The sequence below is a fragment of the Macrobrachium rosenbergii genome, chromosome 9 (assembly GCF_040412425.1).
Source record: "Macrobrachium rosenbergii isolate ZJJX-2024 chromosome 9, ASM4041242v1, whole genome shotgun sequence".
NCBI classification, from domain to species: Eukaryota; Metazoa; Arthropoda; class Malacostraca; order Decapoda; family Palaemonidae; genus Macrobrachium; species Macrobrachium rosenbergii.
The window spans coordinates 41,878,239-41,900,590 of record NC_089749.1 but is presented as its reverse complement, the minus strand read 5'-3'; the positions used below and the strand labels follow the sequence as shown (position 1 = coordinate 41,900,590).

Genomic DNA, 22,352 nt, shown 5'->3' with positions numbered 1-22,352 from the left:
TGAACTCAAAAGTTCTCCTAATGGCTAAGGATCAGCCAGTGCCCCAGGCTTCATGAGCTCTAGCACAGGCTTAACAAATATCCTCCTCACAGGATGAACTATATGTCTGCTTGACCACTTTATGCTTGTCACTTTATGAAGCCAGAGAGAAAGGGTGCTTTGGGCACCACCACCTTGTGCCTACCAGTACTAAAGACTCCCCAACACCCTGGCCTAAAAGGTTGGGTTCTCACAGATAGTGCCACAAGGTTAATGCAGGGCAAAAAACCTCATCCAGCTTCCTGCAAAATCAGTGTTGGAGGATTTGGACAGAGATTTTCAATCCTCATGTTATGAACTGACACATGCTGAGTTAATCAGGACAGTGGTCAATACTTTCTTGCATGGGGAAAGGCTTTTCAAGCTTTGGTGAACTCTAGTGATCCAGGCTGCCTTTGAAAACAACCTTTCAGCAGCCCCTAAAACACCTGGATATTTTTGCCTTTCCTCCTATCAGTTTGACTTGCTGGGTGACCAACCAAATGTTTTTCATTCCAGGTCTCAGCTAACCCTGGTAGCTCCTTGATGGCCAATGCCAAGTTATATCATGATCTGCTAGCTCTTCTGGCTGAGGCAACCAGAGGTTCCCTTTGGCTCACTCTTCCCTGTCAGCCACATGTGCTAAAGTAGCCCCAGCTACCATAAACCATGGAGTGGATCATCCGATTTAATTGATGTAATAAATGGTTAGGGTTATTTCACAGCAGATGATGGATTCACTTGTCCACCTTCACTAAGATGAGCTCTGCTTAGTTCCTGCAGTGAAGCCTAACAGTACATTTTAGGCTTCATATGGACCTCTTTCCCTAGGTAGAATTGTCCATGTTAATGGAAGCTTGCACTGCTTTTCTCATCTCATTGCCTTGGGCATCCAAAGTGGGAAGTGACTCTCTTCCCACTTTGGATGCCCCTGGGAGAGGCCTCAGATAGCATGTTGACAAGTTGCATGACTTTTTGTATCTTATTTGGCTCTCAGAAAGCTGGGGTTTGGGAACAAACATTTACTATGCCATTTTCTCCATCAAAAACCTCATGGAGTCACCAACACAGATGACCCTCAGTCTCAAGCCCTTATGAATCCCCTTGGATAAAGCAGGATTTGACTGGCTCATGAAAGAGTTAAGGACCTCATAGAGGGTTACAGCCTACAGTGTGCCTTACCCAGCACACTAAAGGAAGTGCTTAAAGGTTCTTTACTGTGTCATTTCAAAACCCAGCATCATTATTTTTAAGCAAGCCATTCCGCTCAGTTTACTCCTACCTATCAGGCCAATTTCTTTACTATTGTCTTGTTCCAGTTTCTACCTCTTGTTCAATGGTAAATTCTCTTGGATAAGTCAAAGGACTCATTGGTGTGATTAAAACTCTTCTTGAGTGTTAACCCTTAAGGGATGGGCTAAATATATATCAAGCACACCCACAGACTGGGCAAACTTTAAGGTTGGCCAATTTAAGAAAAAAAAACATTAATGGAAAGAGGAAGACCTGCAAATGCACATGGTGTAAGAAATAAATTCTAAAAATTTTTCCCTACCTTCCATGGGAAGTTGAAAGTGACTATTTACAACCCTGTCTGGGGCCTCTTTTACAAGTTATGCATGTTTTTTCCAATAATTTATTCTATTTTATTTTGTAAAATTATAATTACAGTTCACATAATATCATAACAGATAAGACCTAAAATCAGTAACAAATTCTCAGTATATTTGTTGTAAAATATTTACGAGATTTACTGAGATGGGGAGGTGCAGTAACTTTTTGTGAGGTATACATGTTTTTTCTAATATTTCTTTGCAAAATTACAATTATAGCTGACATACTATCATAAAGGATAAGAACTAAAACCAACAGAAATCCCTGGGTATGTTTATGAGCAAATGAATAAAAAGATGTCCTGGAGCTGCAGAGAGGCAGTACATTCCCCTCTGAAAATCCCAAGGCATACTGATCAATGTCTCTTGTGCTTAGCTATTATTGTTGCCATACATCATTTATGGACCACTGAAGTGCCAGGAACATTTCCCCCCTAAATCCATCCAAACCAAATGGTGCATAATATTAACACTCATATGAGTCATCCATTCCATCACCCACAACCTGTCACAGATACTAATATGAAGATTCCCATCCATTAAAGGTTACTGCTCACTGACAATTGTTTTGTTTTTGTAATTTTCCAGGATGCAATCAGAACAGCACCTGATTATTACTGGCAATATACAGTAATTCAATAAATATTATTACCAGACTGATTCAGTCTAGATCCTTCACTAGCATATTTATCAACCAATTACTTCAAAACATGACCAAATCCAAAAATTGTACACTGTAGTGGTTAGACCAGTTTTGTATGTAGCTTGGAATCACATTCCACTAATATTAGAATTCTGACATTTGAGAAAGAAAATTCCTTGTACTATTATATGAACAGGAGCAACTTGCCAATTATGTTACTGTTATCATTTATCAGATTTACTAAATCTAAAGACCTCTCAAATGAAAAACAGTGCCTATGCAAGTATTCATAATTGACAAAGGCTCAAATGTCTGATTTCCAGTAAGTAATCTTCCTGGGAACCAGTACTCTTTAATGAAAATGTAATTTAAAATGCCGATTATACTGCAAGGTGCACAAAAAGGAATCTAAAGGATACAAAAAGAGGCCTGGAATAATAAAGGACTAACTTTGGCGTAGCCTGAAAAAAAGGTAAATTTGCTAAAAGCAGGGAGTGCTGAGTGCAAGGTGAGAATGAATATATTCTACATATGCTAGAAAATATTAAGTAAAAAACATTTGTCAAAAGTCAAATATTTTAAAGTAATATTTTATCATTTCAAAGTATACAAAACAGAGCCTTTTACGTAGAAGTACAAAATTCCTCAGCACAAGCCATAATCAGTCAATGAAAGTTGGTATCAAGGTAGTCAACAGGTAGTAGGTAGGATAATGGGAAGATCCCTCTCCCCACCTCACTTGCTGCACCAAGCACTTCTTTCTTTGGCATTAGGGACTAAGCAGGGTGGCTGCAATGGGATCATGATAAAACTTAGATCTGTTCTTGTGATTTGTCCTGTGAGACGAAAGTCAGGCCTTTACTCCTAATACCAGCAACCTCATGAATTTTGCCTTCTCATTCTCAGGTGAGACACCTGTGATAGCAAAGTTAGCAAGCATATTTACCCAGTGGTTGAGCCACAATGCTGCCTGAAAGGATCAGGCAAGTCATGGCAACTGACTCCATGGTTCCTGATGCTGCTGATTAGAAGAGCCAAAGGTGAACCATGAATGGAAAGAGGTTCTAAACTATAGTCATTCCTCCCATAAGACCCCTATGAACAGAAAAAGCCTAACTAGTGTAGGCCACAGAACAGTAAGCATGAGAATTATCATTAATGCACATATCAAGGGGGCAAGGCAAACCTGGAACCAAACAAAGCGCTGCACAAACATACACTCACAAGTTGTCACAACACGTGGGTATCATACAATGGCAATCTGTCAAGTGTGATTCCCTCTGCACTTGTATGATCAGGAGACCATGCATGTGCTAAACGAGAAATCTGCGCTGACTCCACTCCATATACCTTGGCAAAAGTACAGGAGTAAGAGTCTGGGGTAGTCCTCCTATCCAAGAAGTAAATGGAAGAAACAGTCACAACCACACTCAGAAACCTGTTTCAATCCTACCTACAGTAGACATTCCACCCATAGGTGAGTGAACACCCAACCCTGGAAGGAAGGCGGTCATTTGAAGTCCGCTGGGACCCCTTGTTAGAGGGATTCTTGGATTTCTTCTTCTTGCGAGAGGAAAAAGGCACAAAAGAAGACATGGAGGAGAAGGAGATAATGTTTCTTCATCTTAACCCTTACACAATCTTACTCTCCTTTAGTGATGCAAAAGAACTGGTATATAGTAGAAATTGAAGGAGCACAAACAGTTGTTGATGCAAAGGGTGCAGCAACAGTGGATAAAGATCCTGAAGTCTTGAACAAAGCTAAATGGTCTAGAAATGAACAAAAGACGGGTTCCCTGGAATACTGAGGGAATGCTAAATCTTCCACAAGATCAAAGTCACCATTCCTGGAGAAGCTGACTTAGCAAAGGTAGAAGGTAGGATTGGAATACAAAATTTAGGCCAAAGGCCAAGTGCTGGGACTTATGGAGTTATTCAGCACTGAGAGGGAAATTGAGAGTAAAGAAGGTTTTCAAGGTGTAAAAGGAGGAAAACCTCGCAGCTGCACTAGGTGAAAAGTAAGATGGAAGAAAAAGAATATGGATGGAGGTACAGTGAAAGGAATGAGAGGGGTTGCAGCTAGGGGGTGAAGGGACGCTGCAGAGAACCTAAGTAATGCCTACAGTGCACCGCATGAGGTGCACTGACAGCATTAACCTCCTACAGGGGGAGGTAAGAGGTGGCAAGGCACGCACATCCATTGGGGCCACACCCCAGTATGCACAACTGACTTTTAGAAAAGTGTGTATTAAACACCCACCCTCCCACATATAACCCTCTCAGACCAGGCTAGCAGGGTATGCATGAAGGAGCAGGGAGAGGTTTGAGGAAGGAGCAGAGAAGAAGGAACTGAAAAGATTCAACAGCATCAAGGGGGAGTATTTCCTCCCTACAACATCAGCAAACACTTTTTAGCCTTCCTCTTCTTCCAAAACCTTTTCCATTGCAAAGGGAGCAAACCCAAAAACTCCTTGCATGGAAGATCAGGACTGGAGGTACATCCGTGATTCACAGAAGAAAATCACCATACAAGCAGAAAGCAGTAAAAAGTTTCAAGATAGCAATTGGTGGGAGCTCAGCAAGCTATCCTCACGTGATGGCAGCCAAAGAAAAAGTGCTTGGCGACAACAGGTGAGTGGAGGCTTTCCCCCACTCACCCACCTACCACCAGTTATCTACCTTGTTAAAAAGTTTCAACTGATTTGAATTTAAACTGAGGACCACTACTGCATAAAGGTGATGGTTTGCATCCCTGTAGGAATAATACAGTTTTGGGAATCTATTTTCATATACTGGATCTCATGGCAAATTTGCAAATTTTCAAGATAATTTCCACTTTTCCTAGATATACAAACCCAAAATTTTTTATGGGGATACCTTCAACAACAGCGGGCAATATAATTTGCAGGGAAGGTAAGACAGGATTGGTGTCTGAGAAAGGTTAGGGCAGTAGTCTGACTAAGACTATGGTGTTCACCCTGGAGACCTGAAGTATCCAAGACTCCATTCCGTCCCCATATTATTGCCAAAGGCAAGACAAACAACTCTCTAAATGCAGCAGTAACAATTATGTTACAGTTATATAGTAACCTTCCCCTTCCATTCTTGTCCCTTTCACTTCTAGCAAGCCACAACTGGGGGAAAAAGGAAGGGCTGGGAAAGTTCCACTTCCTTCCTGAAGGAAAAAAGGCTGGGATGCTATTCTGGTTTTATGGAAGTTGGCTTTTTCCCAACAAAAGAACCTGGAAGCCTAACCACACCCAGAGGTTTGGCTACTGATCACTTCATTGCCACTAAAGGTTGAGAATATACCAAATGGTGGAACAGAGAATGTGGGATCCTGCTTCCTTGTCCACCGCTGCCTGCATGTTACCCCTGAAAGGGATCCCTAGGAGTCTGACACTGATCTGAGGTTTCTCCCTCCTCCTAAGTAAAGAAGAGAGGATGAAATGAAAATAAAATCTATGATCCCTTCCTTCCCTGGTTTACATCTGACTTCCCCTTCATGCAAGAACCAAAAGACTGTAATTGTCATTTCTGTTATGGAAGGAGCCATAACTGATGCCACTTAGGCATCCTGCATGGTTGTAAGAAAGTTGTCTGCTTGATTGCTGGATAACAGAAACTCCCCTATCTGCAGATCAAAAAGTTACTCTGATCCAATACACCACAAGCAGAATGCAACTATAGCAATCAGAACATCTTCTTTGCCTCCTGGGTGAACCTTCAAACACCCCATTCAATAAAGTTCCTGACAGAATGGAGGTGGTTACTTCAAGATCATCTGGCTCAACTGAGAGCCCGATAATCTATTCATCAATACTGTTGCAGGGCTATTGAAACAAGTTAAGGCCCTCCAAAAGTATAAATTACCCTAAGGCAAGAGCTGGACTTCCCACAAAAAGGCTAATGTATCAATAAGCCATGAGTACTTCCTAGGGAGTGAAAGTACAAGCATAGCAAAGTCAATGACGATTGCTAAAATAAGATTATGGAGATGTAGCCTCTCAAAATCATGGTTCACCAACCTATATATTTTCTCATGATAATGATTTCACTTAACATGTAACCTATCTAAATTGTGGTAAAAAAATCCATAAGTGTACTCCCATCTGACCAGTTGAAACTAGAATCATAGCACAAACATCCTGTATGCCACCACAGGATAAAGCCTATGTACACACCAACAAAAGTCTGACAGTGACTTGATCTTCAAGGAAAATGTAGGCTAATAGAAGGTCGCCTGAGAGAGCGATAGAAGGCACAATCTTGGAAGAGACCATGCTGGTCTATGCATAACATGACTGCATACAAACCAATCCTCCCAGAACTTGAAGTACATACTGTAAACAGAGGTCAGTCATACACCACCAGCAACAAAACATCCACTGATTCTGACAACTGTATGTACACTGAAATAGAGAAGGCGACGTTGACTCAAATGTGCTTAACCAGAAAGGCAAGGGGAAGGAGTCAATGCTCATAAGCAAAGAAGGACAAGAGGTCACTAAATTCTCCTTGCACTCGGGAGAGTTAGTGAAATATGGTTCATAAAATCCATAGACTTTCTCCAGTTCTGTAATAGCTGACCATTCTTGGCCAAGATGGTCACACCAGTCTTTGGCTTCCTTGCTTGTTCCCAATCTCATCCAAAACCAGATGCACCTCTCACTGAAGAAGACAGATGAGAACTGTTGGCTGCCAAAGTCCCTCACACTGGTGCTGGTCATGTTTATTCTTCATAATTAAAGAAAAACAAAACTAAGGTGTTGCTATATAATATCAACAAGTAATTGGTACAAATAAAGTAATGCAACTGCAAAGAAACAAGGGTGGCAAGCTCCTCAACCAATCCACTGAGCACACAGGAGGAGAGCAGTGAAACATGTCCTCACTGTCTGATGGCCAAAGAAAAGTAGTTAGTACTGGTGTGAGGTGTATTCCCTCACTCATCCCCATAACCACTAGTTAACTACCTTGTTACCAAGTTCAATGACCTTTCCAGTTCGTAATGAGGGACACTCCCATTGATGGCTTGTATTCCTGTAGTGACACACATATTACTTAAAAATTTGTTCCTACAGAAATACAAATCATCGCCTTTTATACAGAAGTCTCTCCAAGCATACCAGCAGGCTTGCAACTGGCCATCTACCAGAAGCTGAGGGCTAAACTTATCCCCAAAAGGTATAAAACAAGATCTGTATCAACATATCCTCCCTTACTGCCTTCACCTGTGCCACATAAGCCTTTACTACACATAGGAGCATAAGTGTTCTCGCTTCTTCCAAACCAAGTTAGTATAGGCATGAGAACACTAGCCTGCAGTATCAGAAATGACTTAAAAACTAACGCTCTTCTTTGCTAAACTCCTGATGGCGCCAAAAACCCTTAAAGGTGGCTCCATAAACTCTCTAGGCTGACACCAAAAACACACTAAGCTGGTGCCAAAAATGCACTAAGTTGGCAGCTCAACCTCTCTAAGCTGACAGATTAGAGGCAGAATACTGAGCAAAAGTTCAATAAAAGATGAAAACTTCAACAATCTAAGCAGACTGTTTCAGCATGTCCAAAGCACTTATCAGTATTGAGTTCATCTTTTCACAGGAAAGAGAAAAGAAAACTGTATCTTCTACTGAAGACTGTTTAACCGCTGATTAAGCGGCTGTATCCCAAGAGGAGGACTCCGCAACTTTATAGAAAAACAGTAAACAACCCCGGCAGACCTAAAGGGAGCTTTATGCACCCAAGTATGAAAAAAGTAAGGAAACACGCTCTAATTGAAGGAAAAAGCTTGGATTCTACTCTCCAAATACTTAAAGGGCGCCAAAATACTCGAAGACAAGCAAGACCTATTCTCTATGTGGTCTCCTTCCTCAACTAAATGAGGATGCACCAAAGCACAATGCTCCAGCAAATGCCAATCAGAGGGCAACAGGAGGAGATAGTTGGTGACAGGAGGCAGCAGCGGCCGAGTGCTGCCTCGCATCCACGACTCGATGAAATGGAGAAAGTCTGAAGCAACTCAGCCGAGTCCACACGAGTCAGCTAAATGAAAGAAAATGAGGTGCCAAAGGACACTGGAAATGTTGGGAGGCGGCGGGAAGAGGAGTTACAACGACTTTCCCACCTCACCTGAAAGCGAGTCATACTTGAGAGCATTCCCATATGACACATCCTTTGAAAGCTATGTAGCTAGAATAATATCTAGCTTGGAAACAACAGAAGATACTGTAACCATGGTAGATTTAGAAAGAGAAACATTAATCGGACAGAAGTAAGAGATTTGTCGATAGCTGAAGAAAAAGCATGCAAAGAACGAACAAGTGCATTTTGATAGAGAAGAGAAATAGGCTAGCAAACAAGGACTTAGAATGAGCAAAAGATGAGAGATTGGTTAAACAATTGACTGAGTCAACATAACAGAATAAGTAAAATTCGCTACAGACACATTATTTTTAAGAAAACTGTCTATGCCCATATAATTAGTCCTAAAGGTGCTAACAACCTCACACTAGGTGCCGATGATGGCAGAAGTCACATATATAGGAAAGATTAACGTTCACCAAAACGATCTTTCAGCTAACGCAATATACGAGATGAGTCTGAAAAACAGAGAGGGAACGCGAAAATGATCGCCTTGAGAAGGATATTAATAAGTATATATTATATTAATTCTAAATACTGTATAGTCAATAAGACTGTGAAAAGGGAGAAGTAGGTATTGGAGAGCACAGAACCCTGTCGCCCCAAGAACCGAACCTGTTCCCTGGTAGCTGACTCTTTTGCAAAGTCCCACTATCGCAGGGTAGTACAAGGCTCGGGCCATGAACAGGCAAGGGCACAAACACCTTATTTCTACCAGGGGAACGTGAAAAAGAACACACTATGCGGATATTCGGAGTGGTTCCCTGTCACAAACTCAGTTAAACTTGTAATAGAACTTAAAATAATGTTAACGTCCTGTTCTAACTTCTTGATGCACTTTTCCTGAACCGAAAGGGGAACAGAAGGTAGAGCTACAAAGGGAGTCTCAATACTAGCACTATCAAAAAGCCTAGCCTGAGCAGGAATAGCTACAGATGAAGGAACATTTAACTAATTGGTTTTGCAATCTATCAGCTTCCCTTCTTTCCAATATCTGGCATATTTAAGCATAAAGTCCTCAGACCAATCCGCACATTCCTCACATCTAGTTTCGAGATCACACTCCGTACCCCTACAGCCAGTACAAACCAAATGTTGATCTACTTCAAATTTCAACATCCTGCTTACACAAAAATCATTCCTACACAGCCTGACGTTATTGGATTTGCTTCTGGTACAAGACATCCTAGGAAAATGAAATTACAATACCGTAAACAGGTGCAAAACAGCCAAATGTCACAGAATACCAACAATCACCTATGCGCAATGGCGGTAAGGAGAATTCTGACTAGAGCTTAAAACGTTCAAATGCACCTGGTGGAGAAATAGGTGAACTACACAGTCTTCTGGGTCAGCCAAGAGATCTTTTTTGTTTGAATGCCAACTCGCCTATCAGCGGAGAAGATTTAAGCTAATTTAACAGTAAGTAAGTAAAGTTCATCCCCAATAAATACTGCTAGATACACACTCAAAATCTGAAGGATACATTTCTTAATCTATGTACTTAAAAAACAAAACATTGTGGAGCCATCCACAACTTTAATTTGGAAACAAATATGAAATACTGATAGTAAAAAGCTATAAACAATCTTGAAAACTCACCCAAATTAAGTTTGTTCAGCTCCTCAGCAATTATAACACCCTGGACAAGCTTGCTGACATGATCTTGCACATCGAAATTATCATCCAAAAATGGGGCATATGTGCCTGAAATGATGAACAATCAATTGCAAATAAAAAATAAAATGGTCTTGAATAACTGTTTACTCTCGTTTACTCTATCTACAAAATTTGATTTCACAATAATTTGTCTCCATTTTACCAAAATCATTCAAAATATTTCATATATAAACCTTACAACTGTCAGTGATGTTTTCTTGTCTATAAACTTTTTTTATTAATCTACAGGTTCATATGAAAAACTTCAACCTTGGCATTGGTCAGCCTATACATATGGCACCAAAACTATATAAAGGCAGAAATCTTCAAAAGTACTTCAAGTAGTTTGTTTATACTTAGTCAGCACGAATGGATGGTCAACTCCTATCATAATCAAAATCTTAAGAATTAGAGATTTCTGTATCTTCCAACAACTTCTTGTATAATCATCATTACCTAAAAGATACTTGTAATCTATCTTCCTTGAAACTTACCTATGTTTGTTCTAAGTGAAGCCATCACACATGAAATGTTCAGTGATTCATACAAATTTGCTAATTACCTTGACAGACAATACCTTACACCTAAAACCAAGGAGCCGACAATTGTAAAAAAAATTCTGTTCTCAAAAATGCACTGGGGTACTTAAAGCAAGACTTAAATTTTTCATGGTGAGCAACTAAAGTAAAGAATGGAGCAATACAAAGTATAAGAGACTGACAAATCAATAAAGTCTTTGTAAAGTAGGAACACAGACAACAAGAATGGTCAAACAACTTATGAAGAGAAATCTGTCAGAAAAATTAACATCATGGTTTGTTAATCCAGGAAATCCAATTGAAGTAGTTCAGTAGTCTGGTTAAAAGTGGGAAAAAGCAAGAAAAGGTTCAGGATAATGGCTCACCTATGGAAGATTCAATCACATTCTAGGGGTAGCCAGACATTCTGACCAGACTCAATACCACAGTTATCTTGGGTAATTGTCATATCTATGATACCATTTGTCAAGGTGATGTAACTTTAATTTCCATCTATAAGGTTACAGAAAATATCAAAATGCTTTATAATACATACCATCAGCACAAAATTCATCAAAAACAGTGGAAGTCATCCTGAACTATGGTGGCACCTGTAAAATAAATTAATCTTATCTAATGACAAGAGTATTTTCACAAGATACGAATAACATCAAAACCTACATTACATACAGATTATAGCAGAATAAATGATTAATGTCCTTCTCTATTTATCAGCAAATCAGGCTGTTATAACTATAATTCAGGTCTCTTAAATAATAAAGAAACACTCAGTGAACAATGTATAAAAAATATACAGTCTTCTTAAATAAGCTATAAGAAAAAAAAAAAGATAAACAAGAAGTAACAAACAAGACGGAGCTCATGAGCAAAAAGACAAAACTCTAAATCTTACCTCAACTTACAGAATAGCAATTAACTACATCTAGGTTACTCTGATTTTCAACTGGAAAGCATCCACACAAACAACAAACTTCATGTTAACATTGTTCATGTTGATATAAACTGCATGTAGATAAGGAACTCTGATGATAAATAAAACACAAACCTTTACTCACAAACTTTATATACCCAATTTCGAAAGTAATTTGTACTTTCCTAGGTATACAAACCAGAGCCTGCTGGAGTGGTTGTTACACTTGGTAACAAGACAATAACTGGTGGAGATGGGGGTCAGTGGAGGAATACCCCTCACCTTCCATCACTACTCACTTTTCTTTTGGCTGCGGAGACAGAGTAAGGTGGTTGAGGTGGGTTTTAATTATATAAAAAGGCTCTGATTCGTATACTGTACTTAGGAAAAATGATGACTATTAAAAGTTATTATTTTTCCTAGACATATAAACCAGAGGAATCTGTCAATGCAAGCTTGAAATTAGTCACTGAAACTTGTTAACAAGGAACTTAACTAGTGGAGATGGGTGGTGAGTGAAGGATTATCCCTCACTCAAAAACTGTCACTACTGTACTCATTTTCCCTTCAGTCACATGGATTAAGCAGGCGACTGAGGTGGGTTTAAAAAACTCTGGTCTGTATATATGGGGTGGTATATCAAATGAGACACATCTTGTCCATTTCTAGTTTATTACAAAAATTTAAAAATGGAGTGCCTGTTGAGGCAGAGTCTCCCTATGAATTCCTCTCACCCATCTCTCACTCACACTATTTCACACAAACTCCACACACACTGGTAACCAAGTATGGTTTTTTTTCAACTTTGTAAGACAAAGCTTATCATGTTATACAGTCAGTTTTAAACATATCCATATAAAAATTATTAATATACCACATCATTACATGTACACCTAGGAAAAATACAAATTGCTTTAAAAATTTTTTATTTATTTCCATAAGGATTCAAACCTTCTCCTTTTATACTGGAGATGTACCTGTTAGGAGAGGGGTTAGTCCTTACAAATGACTAGAGTTGAGAACCAACACAAAACTGCCATGTTCCCCAGCTACCTTGCAAGCAGGGGATGTCATGACTCCAGTAACCTCCTAGCGGTCTGGTGAAATTTTTGATCAGAGTAGTAGGACCTTGGCCCAAGTACCCTGCAATATGGGCAATATATAGACCTTGGCCCAAGTATCCTGCAATACAGGAAATATGGGAGGGTGCTTGTGTAAGGGAAAATTTATGGAAACCCATAACATTTCCTATTTGAGACTTTATGCTGGAAGGCTATTACCAAGTAATGGGTTCAAAAATAAGTTCTTCCATGCACCCCCCATCCTGTTGAAATGAAACATACTAGTGTAAAGGACCAGGATAGGATGTCTAAAGTGAACTCACCTGTATCTTGTCTGACTCCAGCATGTACTTGGGCCTAGATGCTGCTCATACACAGGCATAAGGATGGAGGAGAAGCCAGTCACTCCAGAATCACACCTCCAGACCTATACTAGGCTTTAGGTACTCAGATGAGATACTGTTCTTGTTTGAAACAAAGCTGTGATACCTACACAACTTGTTAGGCACACCATAGGTCCTAAGGTGAAGATATCCAGAGACATGTGGGCAACATCCCTCAGGCAGAATGCAGTACGGTCGTCTGTCTATGCCTGAAAACCAGCCCTCATTACCTGGAAAATCAAAAGATTTTTCCTAAAAGTGAAGGATGGACCCACGCCTCTGACTTTATGACCATTTGAGAGAGAAGGGGGACCGACATCCTCCTCACAGGAGGCTTAGACCAGTTTAATCACCTGATGAAGCAAGAAAGTGTTCCAAGACACCCCCATCTTGCACCTGCCTGTATTAATGAAAAGTCTTCCACACTCCAGCCTCTGGGAGTAGAACCTTTTCAAATAATACCTAACAGCGAATATCATCTGGGTTGCCACAAGTAAGTCTCAGTGGGAGGGGATCTAGAAACTCTTTTGAATCTCTGTCTGGAACAGAATGGTTCTGAGTTTTCACCACAAAGTCTGGAGAGAAAGAGCAAAGAGATCCCAATCTTTCCGAATGCTAAACATGATAAGACAGGCCATGTACTAACTCCCCCAAACTGTTTCAATAAGGCCAAAGTTAAGAGTAACACGATACTAAGCATAAGGTCTCTGTCCACAGCACACAACAGATGCTTGAAAGTTAACCTGGTGAGGCTGAGCAGAACAAGGGACACATCCAGGGGCCAGAGTTTCTGAGAACAATAATGCTTAAAACTTCTCATTAGCATAGAAAACTCCACCAAGGTGGAAAGGTCCAGCTGTTTCAGCCTAAAAACCTGCAATAAGGCTATCTGATAGCCTTTCACTATAGACACTAAAAGAAGCTTATCTCAGTGAAGGTAGATGAGGAAGTCTTGTGATCTGCTGAACAGACACACTGACCACAGGGATACCCCTTCTATGACACCTTGCAGAATATGGCCCACCTTCCTTCATACTTGCTTGCTGATGAATGATGAACCTGACATTTCCCTCACAGCCCTGTGAGAAAAGCCTATCTCATGCAGGATAGCCTTGAAGTGTGAAGGTGCAGGGAGTGAACTGCCTGATGGTACCTGCAAAAATGCAATGGGCATTGGTGGGTGGGCCATGGGGGTAGCTCTGTCTGTGCTTCACCAGCAGTCAACAGTTTGAGATACCACTCAGCCTGTGGCCAACAAGCAGCCACCAAAGTCATCTGAAGACCTGGGGTGACAAACACTTGGTTGATCACCCTACGAAGAAGCTGAGCAGCAGGAATGCATATTTTGTCCAGGTTGTCTCAGGGATATTGGAATGCACCTTCCATTACTGCCCAAGAATTTGGAACTGCAAAACAGAAAACTGGAAGCTTTCTTTTTAACCTGGTCACAGAAAATCGATCATGGGAGACCTACATAAATGAAACAACCGTTCTATAATATTCTCAAGTTTATCTGCCAAAATGTTCTGCCTCCTCAGAAAGTAAACTAGACAGCTTGGCAAACCACCCTCTAGTGCATCTGCAATGCTAACTGACAGAGTCCAATCTTCCCCTGCTTGTTGACCTAGTCATATTGTCAATCATTAACACAACTGAGTGACATAAGTTGACATAGGCTTCAACAGTCATACTGTCTATCATCAACACAACTGAGTGACCTATCAACTGCTCTTGAAATGCTTCCAACACTGCCCACATCTCTAGAATGTAGATGTGCAGACAAGTGAATCCTTTGGCTACACACCTGAAATGAACTCTCCTCTCAGAATTGTGCCCAACCTCTCCTTTGATGTGTCTGAGAACACAAACCTTTCCAGACATAGGGACTCCAAGAGAACATCCTTTACGAGGTTTCTCTTGTCCAGCCACCACACTAAGTCCTCCTTTATCTCCAGACTCCCCCATGAGGGCACAAGTTTCTCCACAGATGACAGATGACCTACTACCACCAGCCAAAACTAAGCTGGTTGCTCCTGCCAGGACAGGAAATGCACCACTACCTCCCTGAGCTTGTTCCCTTGATATTGTACCAGGTAGAATCTAATTGCTGCCAAGTCAATAAGCATACCCAGGTACTTTGCCTGCTGCTTGGGAATGAGATGGAACTGTCCCTAATCGATCACAACACCAAAATCTTGACAAAAAGCAAGAGGGCAATCTCTGTCCTGAAGGAGCAGCCCTCCAAGATGGCAGAACTAACCAATCATCTAAGTAACACAACAAGAGAATACCTTTCAAATGGGCCCAAGCTGAGACCATGGTGAACACCCAGGTAAACACCCAAGGGGCTGTTGCTTGCCTAAAGCATAACACCTTTAGGCTGGAGTACACTTGCGCTGCAGCAGACCAAGCAGAGGTACTCCCAAGAGCTCTGATGGATGAATACTTGAAAGACCCATCCTTCAGGATCTATCGAAAGCACAAAGTTTGATGGACTCCAGCACTGGCTGCACTGTCTCCATCTTGAACCAAGTATGTAACATATTTGTTAAAGGGTGAGAGATAACTCACCAGTCTCCATCCTTCAGTGGCCTTCTCCACAAGGCTGAGACCCTGGAGACTGACACTCTATGACTTCCACAGAACATTTCTCTATCATCAATTTCACCTCAGCCGACAGGGCCACAGATGTCTGTGATTTGTGTAAAATTGGAACATGTCTGATGTATCCAAGAGAGGAGGATGAATGTCTCTGAAAGCCTGTACTGATAACAAAGGACTGATACAACCCTAAGTTCAGCTCCTTGCTCCTGCCACATGGCCCAGTGGCAAGACTGGCAATCCCCTACTTGTGATAGCAGAGCAAGGGGATCAATATCCTCATCAACCCCTTCCCTTCTCCTTCCCCTTTCTTCCCTTCCTGGCTACTGGAGGTGAACGAAATGGCTCGGGATGACTCCCTGCCCTTTATCAAAGGAAGATGGCTGGGCTACTTTGCTGGACTTGGAAGAGCAGACTTCATTACACCAAACATTAAAGGCTTTGCGGAACCTGCTGGTTTAGCTGCAGCTGACTTTGCACCCAAAGGTTTGAACATCATGAGGCTGTTGAGGGAGTCTCAACTGCCATCTTCACACTATTCTTCAGAAAGAGTAGCAATGAGCCCAACACTGAACTGTTCCTCAGCAAGAGGATACTCTCATGAGAAACCTGCCTAGAGAAGAGAGAAGCAATCATGCCTCTCTTTTGAAGTGCTGTACTAAAGTTTGTCAACTGGTTGGCACTCTTGTGAGACATGAAGGTAAGGGCCCTGTTGCCTAACACCAGCAACCTCCTAAAGATTGATCACTCAATATGAGATAAGATAAATGTTAAGGAAAAAGTCTGACAACTTGTTCAACCATAAGTTGAACAGCAAGACATCCTGGAGAGAAGTCATGGAGACTGACTTCAAGGTGTTTGTCACTGAAGCAGAGCAAGTGAGATGAACAGACTTGTCCAGGTGTGAACTTAAAGAGTTCACAGAAGGACAAGGTTGGAGCAGTCCTCGTGTCTAAGTGGGCAGGCACAGAAGGGTCAGCCCTGTCAAAGGCACAATCACATGCTGGAGTCTGTCGCCCATGCTCTCCTCAAGAAGGATAAGAGTGTGTATAAGTTGTCCACCTGGACATCTTAAGCAAGGCCCCAGACTTCCCCTTCTTCCAACTACATGGTGGAAGAGAGCCTGGGGATAAGGACAAGAATGACAACAGGCTCCACAACAATGAACAAGATGACAATGAAGAGCACCAAACACACCTTACCTTTCTCCTCACATGTCTTACTCACCTTACACACTGAAGGGCTGGTCATGGCCAGAACCAAAGACTACACTGGAAGATCAGCTACTGACAGAACTACAGTTGTCCCCTGGTATCTGCAGGAGGTACATACCACATTCACCCGCAAATACTAAAACCCCTTCTCAAAAAGCTTATAACTGCCTATTTTAATAGTTCAAACACCAAATACCTCCTCTAAAATGCTTATAACTGCCTATTTTAATATTTAAAACACCAAATATACCTTAAATTATCATCCTAAAAAACTTAGTCATGAAAATAATATGAAAATACAGTAACTGCTCTTTGAAAAAATCTGTGAATAGGCAAGTTTTCCACAAATAATGTGGATATATGTTCCACAGAAAAATCCGCGAATAACTGAAGCCGTGAATGCTGAACTATGAATAAACAGGGGGTCAACAGTACTGGGATAGGAGATCTCCTCTTTTGCAGCACATAAAGAAGTCGGGACAGTTGTAGACACAGCATCAGCAGACACTGCAGGTGAAAAAAGCTCAGTTATCAAGTCTTTTTCTCATCGGCCATGTCAGCAAGGAAGGCTGCAAAAGATGTACTATCTGGAATAATTAGCAGGGGTCATATTTCAGCAGGTACAATGACAACATCTTACAGGTACCTGTTACATCAAAGTCAGATGAGATGGAAGGCAAGGCACTTGTTGAAGGAGCACTTCTGCCACCAGATGCGTCATCCTAGGGAGTGGGATAAGGATGGAGGAAGGCAGGAGAAAAGAACTGGAAGGCTCTGATGGCATCATCGAAGGTATATTCCCCAAAGGAAGCCAGCAGATACTTCTTGTCCTTCTCCCTCTGCCTGCCAAACTTCTCCCACAGTGGCAAAGCCCAATCAGCGCACTCCTTACAAGGGGAAGCATATGTACAAGACTTCCCTCTACCTTTACAAAAGAAACAATAATTAGGTGATCAACTGGTACATGGAACACAAAGTGCCCACAAGGATGCCCATGCCCCTTGCAATAGTGTTGCCCATGTTTCTTCTCCACTCAAAAAAAAGAGAAGAAAATACAAAACGCAGACAAACAAGCAAGCAAACAGGGTAGCAGGCTACTCATCCTAGCTTTCAACAATCACTTAGGGAAGACAGTCTAATCATGACATCTGCACTAACCAGAAAACAAAGAAAAGAGTAGGCTACTGATGGAAGGCAAGGGGTATTCCCATGGTCAACCCCTTTTCCACCAGTTAACAACCTCATTACCAAGTTCAACAACTGATCCAGCAAAGGTTTGTAATTCCAAAGAAGAAAGTGTTAATTTCTAGCTGCAGATTCTCATGCTGAAAGTTTGTTTTGACAAAAAATTCTTAATCTCGAAATTGCTTAAAAAGATATTTTCATGATTAACAAAAGGTTACTAGGCTGCTCTTTTAGCATCGGCTCTAATATGAGAAAAGTCTATACATATAGCAGCAAATGGCATGCATCCATGAAAAGCAACTATTTGAAGTGGGGGTAGTGAACTAACTAACAAATAAGAGACAACTGTGCACCTTGCACGAGATTATATATTACATTATTTCCTATATTACATTAGTTCCCTTCCAGGTTATATGTCATTTTATCCACTTTCTATGTTGCATAAATTTTCTATATCATTGATAACATGAAGCATACTGCATATTCTTCTGGTTCTCGTGTGTTTTGAGCATATTTTGTCCTTGCTATTGGCATTTAGACTACTTTCCATGCTTTTTTCCATCCAAAACCCATTTTCCACTGTGATTAACTTAACAATGCACACACAGTACAGATAGGGGAAAACACAAAAACAAATCACTTGACCAAAAATTATGGATGCAAATCATGAGCAGTCATGTTCTTACCACTTAATTTGTCCCACAATTACCCATAGGGTCATGATCCTACCCTGCCAATGTACTGTTTACCAAAGTATGAAGGCTATGCTAGTCCTACCCTGCTCATGTACTACTTACATAAGTATGACGGCTATGTTAGTTCTACACTGCCCATGTACTGTTTACCTGAGTTTGCAGGCTATGTTAGTTCTACACTGCCCATGTGTGGCTTACCTAAGTTTGAAGGCTATGTTGGTTCTACATTGCCCATGTGCAGCTTACCTAAGTTTGAAGGCTATGTTGGTTCTACACTGCCCATGAGCAGTTTACCTAAGTCTGAAGGCTATGTTGGTTCTACACTGCCCATGTGTGGCTTACCTATGTTTGAAGGCTATGTTGGTTCCACATAAGCAGCTTACCTAAGTTTGTGTGGTTCTTACCTAAGTTTGAAGGCTATGTTGGTTCTACACTGCCCATGTGCAGCTTACCTAAGTTTGAAGGCTATGTTGGTTCTACACTGCCCATGTGCGGCTTACCTAAGTTTGAAGGCTACGTTGGTTTACACTGCCCATTCTACCTAAGTTTGAAGGCTATGTTGGTTCTACACTGCCCATGTGCGGCTTACCTAAGTTTGAAGGCTATGTTGGTTCTACATTGCCCATGTGTGGCTTACCTAAGTTTGAAGGCTATGTTGGTTCTACATTGCACATGTGCAGCTTACTTAAGTTTGAATGCTATGTTGGTTCTACATTACCCATGTGCAGCTTATCTAAGTTTGAAGGCTATGTTGGTTATAAACTGCCCATGTGCAGCTTACCTAAGTTTGAAGGCTATGTTGGGTCTTGTGTGGCTTACCTAAGTTTGAAGGCTATGTTGGTACCTATAAGTTTGAATGCTATGTTGGTTCTACATTACCCATGTGCAGCTTATCAAGGCTAGTAGCCATGTGCAGAAAGGCTAGGTCTTTGGCTTACCTAAGTTTGGGGAAAAATGCATGTGCAGAATGATGTTGGAAAATACAAGGATGTTGTTATTACTTACCTAAGTTTGAAGGCTTGTTAGTACTACACTGCCCATGTGCAGCTTACCTAAGTTTAGGCTATGTTGGTTCTGTGCTAACCTGTTTTTACCTTGAATTCCCTCTGGTTTTTCTACACATAGGTCTTGCCTTATAAGGGTGTACCTATAATGGCCTAGGCAGGCTAATTATTTGACACTGCACATTGGACTTGAAAACATCATTTGTTTGTTGTCGGCCATTTGTTTTTAAATGGAATGTCCTTAGGATATATCCCACAAGTCAGGGGGCCAAAGTAGCCTCAGAAAGCAGGTCTTTGGATGGGGAAAAACACAAAATGAGTGAAAATACAAGGATGTTACTTATTGGCACTTGCTGGGAAACTGGTTTTTTCTACACTTTAAACCATTCAAATAGAAACGTGTTTAGATGTACCGTGCACGTTAACAAGTCATTGCAATTGCGGACGGGATGTGTGAAATGTGAAGATCGCGTATGGAAACCCCTTGTTGGATGGACTTCAGGGGTTAATTACAGGTTAATTACACCAAACGCCAAAAATTAAAGGTAAATCCATAATTAGCAACCAAAAACCGTAGAAAATTCACGTTAGTTATAGTGCCGTCGGCGCCGCGGAGCTACTATATAGTTCTACCCAAACTAATATCAAGCACTTGGATAAGGACTTCATAGGCTACCTTACGTCAAGTTAGGTTAGGTGTAGTTGCTTAAGTTACCTGCCACCAAAAATGAAGAGCGTAATGTTCAAATAACAAATAAAACGGGGGGAAATAATATTTTCGGGGAAATAATATTTTCGGGTAAAAAATACAATAATGGTTTACGAGTTCTGAAATTTATCGAATAAATACATTGCAAGCTAAGATACGGGACAAGGGCCAATGACGTGGCAACACACTCCAAGACTAAGCCTGTAGCCTCTGACTCTTGTTCCACACCTCTAAACCTATACCTGAATATTCTGCAGCTATGATATTCGACCATATGAAACAGCACATGTGTAAAGGCATAATCACACACAATATAGACACTGACATCATTACCTACATCTGAAATTGGCTGTTGCCGCAAGAAGTTGACAGATGAAACCGAGGGAGTCGGATGTCTCTATTACGGAAGTTGACTTTTGTAAACATTGTACCAGAAGGAGAATGTTTACAGAGTTAAGGAAACACGTTATCCATACTCAAATCGCCTGAGACTGTAATATGGGAAAGTGTGTTTAGCGAGGGGAAATCAAACATTACTAGCGAGATAAATGATCATGAAATTAAAAACAGAGAAAGAGAAGTTGAGCGAGGACGCAGGGAGATTTAGTTGTTCCACAGGGTCGTGAATGCGGAGAGAAAGGTTGGCCAATAAATAGATCTCAAAATAAAAGATGCGAATGAAGAGATGCTGTCTAAAATTATTATAATTCCTGGTCGATGGAACGAATATTTTGGAGGCTAGAAAGAAGAGCTATTGACGTTAAAGTGAGACTGAAAATGCCGGAAGTGACTGTTGAGGACGGAATGAGCACCAATGCGAAGTTGGAGTGCGCAAAGACTACAGGAGGTAATGATGGTTATATATAAGATGATGCAGTACAGTGGTGGAATTAAACGTCTCGAATTAACACAGGAATTGGAGAGAGGCATAACTGTTCCTCTAGAAAAAGGTAAAGGTGATAGATACCACTAGAGGGGCATAACACTACTTCATATACCAGGGAAGGCTTTTGGTGGAATTTTCATTGGAAAAAATAAGAACGATGGATTGATGGGAAGAACACCGTGGCTTTTTTTTTTTATGAAAGTGTTACAAGAGAAGTTTTAAAACTAATAAAAGGGGAGAAGCTATGCATGGCATTCATGGGTTTTGGAAAAAAACTGATGATGGAACTGATAGACATGCGATGCGAGTATGTTGAGGCTGTACGTTATTAATGATAAATTGTTTAAGGCAACACAATTTCTTATGATGAGGGCGGAGCAGATTGACGGAAAAAGCACGGGGTTTTTTGTTTTGTTTATGAGACAGTTATCAGAGAAGTTTTAAAACTAAAGGAAAAAAAGCTTTGGATAGCATTCATGGGCTTTGAAAAAAAATCTGATGATGGAACTAACAGACATGCGATGTGGAGTGTGTTGAGGATATATGCTATTAATGATGAGTTTTTAAAGGCAACGCAAGTTCTTATGAGGAGGGTGAAGCAGGTGTTAGAATATTAGATAGGACAGTGGCTGGTCCAATGTAAAAGAGGATCTAAGACAAGGGTGTATTATATTATCTTTATGAAGGTTTAACATATTTATGAATAGAGTGATACGAGAAGTCAGTAAATTAGATGAAGATGATAAGTTATGGGATTAAAAAAAAAGTCATAGAAGGAGTGCAGAATGGGTGACATTTGCATATGATACTGTACCGGTTGTATTTGGTAGAAATAATAGTAATTAATGGTAGGGTGAGCAGACAGCAGAGTCACAGAATAGGTGATGCAAAAGATTGGAAAGAGATTTGAATGTTTACTGGAACCAAGATAGGAATGTGTTAAGGGTTAACTGATATAATGATTCTCTGTGGAAGTGAAGTGTGGATGTTGAATGAAATTGAAAGAAAAATGGCTAGTGCTGTTTGTGAAGTAGGCTATATGTGCCATAAGAAGTGCTGAAGGGGGTAGAATTGTAAAGGTAAAG

General features: G+C 40.8%; 1 long non-coding RNA gene across 1 annotated transcript in view; it reads right to left on the bottom strand.

Moving 5' to 3' along the window:
- Nucleotides 1-21,022, bottom strand: part of LOC136841724 (uncharacterized) — a 29,564-nt gene extending 8,542 nt beyond the window's left edge. Inside the window, exons 1-3 of the long non-coding RNA XR_010854072.1 lie at nucleotides 20,719-21,022; nucleotides 11,155-11,209; nucleotides 10,024-10,128 (exon numbers count right to left, since the gene is read on the bottom strand). This is a non-coding gene — a long non-coding RNA (uncharacterized lncRNA). The remainder of the gene's footprint in view (nucleotides 1-10,023; nucleotides 10,129-11,154; nucleotides 11,210-20,718) is intronic.
- Nucleotides 21,023-22,352: the final 1,330 nt, after the last annotated feature.